The sequence below is a fragment of the Tachypleus tridentatus genome, unplaced genomic scaffold (assembly GCF_004210375.1).
Source record: "Tachypleus tridentatus isolate NWPU-2018 unplaced genomic scaffold, ASM421037v1 tig00015479_pilon, whole genome shotgun sequence".
In the NCBI taxonomy this organism is placed as follows: Eukaryota; Metazoa; Arthropoda; class Merostomata; order Xiphosura; family Limulidae; genus Tachypleus; species Tachypleus tridentatus.
Genome location: NW_027467840.1, coordinates 34,603 through 39,762, shown reverse-complemented (window position 1 = coordinate 39,762; position 5,160 = coordinate 34,603). Strand labels below are relative to the sequence as shown.

General features: G+C 39.7%; 1 pseudogene across 1 annotated transcript; it reads right to left on the bottom strand.

Annotated features, from left to right (window-relative positions):
- Positions 1-527: 527 nt before the first annotated feature.
- LOC143243711 (uncharacterized) lies at positions 528-4,487 on the bottom strand (annotated as a pseudogene). The gene is made up of 2 exons (XR_013024718.1): positions 3,522-4,487; positions 528-1,787 (listed from the first exon to the last, which is right to left on the bottom strand). The product of XR_013024718.1 is annotated as an uncharacterized LOC143243711 (transcript).
- Between the last annotated feature and the right edge of the window lie 673 nt (positions 4,488-5,160).

The window sequence follows — 5,160 nt, the reverse complement described above, 5'->3', positions numbered from 1 at the left end:
TGTTTCACTGCTGGTTGAGACTATTAAATATTTTTCGCTACTGACTTGACCCTTTATTAGCTGTTCAATTTACTGCACTTTGAGTATTTTAATTATTTTATTTCACTATCCGCTAGGCCTTTTAAGGGCCAGCACAGTGGTATGTCTGCGGACTTGCTAAAACCAGGTTTCAATACCCGTGGCGAGCAAAGCACAAATAGCCCTTTGTGTCTAAAACAAACAAACAAAGCTTCTTAAGAATTTTTAATTTTACGTTTTTCAACTGGTTGAATATTTTAAGAATTTGTTCACTCCCAGCTAGGCCTTTTCAGGATTTTTATTATTGAGGTATAAACTATCTGTTGAGTTATTACGAATTTAATTGTTAACTTTTTCACCAATAGATGGATGATTTATGAATTTAAATTGCAAGGTTCGAACTATCTGTTCACTCAGTGTTAACTTAAAATAAAGTAATGACTATAAAAGAAGTTTAAAAGACAAAAATTTTATCATCAACTCAATTTTCTATAAAGAAAAGTGACAAATAATATTATTTATTTTATGTTATCGCAACGCCCTCTACAAAATCCTACGATAACCAAGTTGTTATGAGCCACGTTGTTTGCCTGGTTTCTTTAAGTTTAATATTAAATACATATTATTACAGACAATCACAAAAAAATGTGATATATTAACTTCAGTCGTTAGATGTATATACAACATATATAAATGTAATTATATATTAAATAATTATACCTGAATATATATGTGTGTGTGACTCGTTACGCCAGTGATTAAATTAGAAGATATCTTATCATGTCGATTTCCTGTGGCTTGGACAAAGCCTTGTTTGTTAAAATATCTAAGAAAATTAGTTTCTGAAACGTATTGAACAATTGCTTTAAACAAATAGGCCCATCTAATTATATAAAACATTCGTTGCAACACAAATAGGTGAACAGTTCCAGTGGAAGGTGAACTTGGATTACAGGGATTTCATCATCAGCGGGTAAAGGTCACCGTAAAGTGCTGGGTGCAGATTTTTAATGGTAACATGGGTGCCAGCTGTGCCTTGTTGTTGTGTCCGCCGGTTTGGTCGTCGATGTTGTCGATTCACTCTCATGCACGAGGAATCTACGTGCTTGTACAGGTAGCTTTTCAGGGCGAAGGCTTTCCCGCAGCGCTGACACTCGTACGGTTTGGTGTTGGAGTGAGTTTGAATGTGGGCTCTCAGGTTGGACTTGTCGGCAAAGGCCTTGCCGCATACGGGCATTTGAAAGGTTTCTCACCCGTATGTGTGCGGACGTGACCCTGGAGAAGCCAGGGTCGGGAGAAACACTTGCCACAGTACGGACACTGACACCTCTGGCTGTGGGTGCGCACGTGCATGCTATAGGCTGGCATGGACACGTATAACTTCTGGCAATGCGGACACTTGCGTGCTTTCTTGTCAGACGAGCTTCGGTGTCGCACGAGGTCGCTGCTTGTGGTGTATCTTTTGGCACACTCATAGTCGTCACGGTTAATGGAGCTTGGTCGTACAACTGTGAGAACGGGTGCCGTTTCCACCTGCCTCGTCGGATAGCTGTAACTCTCTGTAGGCGAGGTCCGGTCGACTATTAGACTTATCGGTTCCTGCTGTTCGTGGGCAAAACGGGAGACAAGAGGAATATAACACTCCGGGATGCGGGTCAGGCTGGCCGGAGACCGCGGGCTAGCCGGCTTCATGGGGACGTCTTCAAGTGTTTGGTTCGTGTAGCACAAGTTGCCCTCAGCCGTGCTAACCTTTCTCTCTGGACTGCAATCTGTTGGTTAAAAAAACGATATATTACCCATACTATTAAGTAACGAAGTAAATTGTCACATAATACCAAATAGCGCAGTATCCATAGGACTGTAAAAAGTACAATACTGGTGGAGGGTTGACACGGTCGAGATGTGGAAACAAACTGGAAATAAATACATTTAAGTTAGATTTCATGATATTAGATATTACACGTTCTGAGAACGTATGAGGTTGGTACACTGACAGATCAAAGCTCACGATTACATGAGAGTTTTATTTATTGAATACTTCAAGTAGAGTTTTGTAATAACCTCAGTCTTGTAATCCAATGATGGAGTTATATCCAGAGAGAGAATACAACTTAGTGTTATATCCAGAGAGAGAATACAACTTATTGTTATATCCAGAAAGAGAATACAACTTACTGTTATATCCAGAGAGAGAATACAACTTACTGTTATATCCAGAGAGATAATACAGCTTAGTAGTACGTAGAGAAAGAGAATACAACTTAGTAGTACATCCAGAAAGAGAATACAACTGAGAGCTATATCCAGAGAGGAAGTTCAACTCTTCAATTCAGATGAATCTTGACTCCAGTTTGCTGTAAGTGATTACTGAGCATTATACAAAGACGAATGTAATAATATTTTAAACTACTGAATTAGTGTTAGCTTTATTTCTACCTTAACATCCAGTTAGTTATAACAATAGTGGCCTGAGTTCTCTTTTAATGACTTTTAAAGTTGATTGAATAGGGATCTTATCCATTGTTTTAGTTCTTCCATTACGTGGGTAATGTAAAAACGTGTAGCGGTGGGGAGTGCTACTGACTAACCCACTATACCAGTCCTCTTAGAAAGCTTTAAAGATAAGTGGTCCTCTACTTGTAATGAAGGACCAGCCCCTAGTGTTTGCTAATAATGCCTTTTCCAACTTATCAAACTACTTTCATTTCGCCACCTAGCGGCTCAGTGGTTTATTTAAAAATAAAATAAACTCAACGTTAAGGGTATGGGGTGAAAGACCAGAAGACAGGCATTTTGATTCGCTACTATTAATATAGAAGGGTACTGTGTCGTAAGAATAATTACTTACCTTGTAGCACGCGACACGTTCGAACTGTTGTTCTCTTATCTTTACTCAGCTGTCACTAACCTTATTTTTGTGCCCGGTAGTCCATGGATTGTCAAGAAGTTAATAACAAATGGGGTATAAATCCTCGTTTTCGACATAAGACCACGTGCTGAAACCGTTAGGATCAGTTTAGTATTGATGCGTTCTAATTTGTCTCATATTTTGTCAAGAACTCAGTGTCCAAAACATTCGGTGTCGGCAAGTCCTCGCTCGTTTTCATGTTTCATCACAAGTTTAAGTGGTCACCGATTTAAGGAGCCCTCTCATTAAATTAACGTACAGTTGAAATAAAATAATCGTGACAGTCTAAAGAGTCCTGTTTTATCTGTGAACCTTGACGGTAATAACTTGGTGATCTTTGGAAGACAATAATATAAAAATAAAAATAAGGCTTAGCTCTATACCACAGTTCCTGCATTATTACTGTCATTAAAGTGACGTTTAAAGTATTATTGAACTTACCGTCGTCGCGAGAGGCACGTGTACCAATTTATTAGTCTGTCTTCATGTGCAGAAGATAAACGGCTGGTGGCGCGAGACTGGATGTGAAACATAATACAAACGTCAAAATTAACGGTACAGTTAAGTTTCTTTAATTTATGTGAAACAAACTTACCTCTGTTTAAATAGCTCTCATCACTGTACCCTGTGTTTTGTAGAGTATGCCGACGAATAAGAAAAGCTCTCGGCATGACCAGTGGTTTGACTGTGGTCAGTTGTTAGACGTGTGCTTATTGCTGTCAAGAAGAGAATTGTCTAGATTCACGAAGGTAGCACTTTTCTTAAATCTCGAGCCGTTGTCAACGTCATTCCTGAGTGGTGGTGGTGGAGGAGGACGTAAGATGGGATGGTCGTCCCGGGTCAGGTTACCAGACGCTGGGTTCCATGTGGTCGGGGTGTCGGATGTGTTTTTATTCTTTGCTTTTTTGGAGACGAGTTCCGTCTGCTCCCTTGCGTAAGATACAACTTAGATGATAGGCCAACAAGTGTATGGCCGTTAGAACCAGAAGGAAGTTGACGATGACCCCTGAAGTGGCGGGGTCAGCTGCTACTAACAGAAACCTGGAGGCGAAGAAATCAGACCACTAACCGCTAGAAATGTTTCTACTGTCGTAAAATCCCTAAATCTGATGTAGCCGACTTAAACTAAAGGGCGGATACCCGAAAAGCACTCCGCCGTTTAGAGAGTCTAGTCAATCTAGGGAAAAATATGCATATCAAGGACTCTTTACTTAGATGACAGAGACAATGGAAAGTGGCCGGTTAATCCAACCTTTGGACTAATCAGCTGGCAAAGTACCTTCAAGACGACTAGAAGAAATATATCCTCGTGAATATATACCCTGACTCTTTAGATAAACTAAATTATTTGGACTTCGAATCGTGACTTCTTGTCAAATTTTTATTATAACTGCCATACACCCTCGGGCTTATTAAAATATACCACTGATTTATGTAACGTTTCAGAGCACTATACAGTTACTTTAGGTGAGTTGGACGGTAACGTTACACGAACATCGGGGAAGAAATTCTTGAGTCGACCAGACTTCGTCAGCATAATCCATAAGCAGCAGCTGAGCTACAAAAATGGTGCATCTAACAAATACTACGGGAAACTGCGCTGTTTGCGAAGTCTGCTAATGAACATATGCAGACGACGGCTATAACGAAACCCATTTTCTATTTACATGAGTTCGAGAGTGTTAGAATATACTTACAACGTTATCAGTGGAGCCCAAAAGGCGTACTGATATATATTAGCAAAAAACGTAGGGAACTTTTAACCATATTTCAGAAAGCGATTTATGTTTGTTTATAGTTCAGCATAAATCTACCTAATGGGTTAAATGTGGTCTGCCAACCACGAGTATCGAAACTCGGTTTCTAACGTTGTAAATTTACAGACAACCGCTGTTCCACCGAGGGGCTCGAGAAGTTGCAGCTTTGAAAACACTGAGAGAAGTGTACTAACCACTTATACTGAGAGAAGTGTACTAACCACTTATACTGAGAGAAGTGTACTAACCACTTATACTGAGAGAAGTGTACTAACCACTTATACTGAGAGAAGTGTACTAACCACTTATACTGAGAAAAGTGTACTAAGCACTTACACTGAGAGAAGTGTACTAACCACTTATACTGAGAGAAGTGTACTAACCACTTACACTGAGAGAAGTGTACTAACCACTTATACTGAGAGAAATGCACTAACCACTTATACTGAGAGAAGTGTACTAACCACTTATACTGAG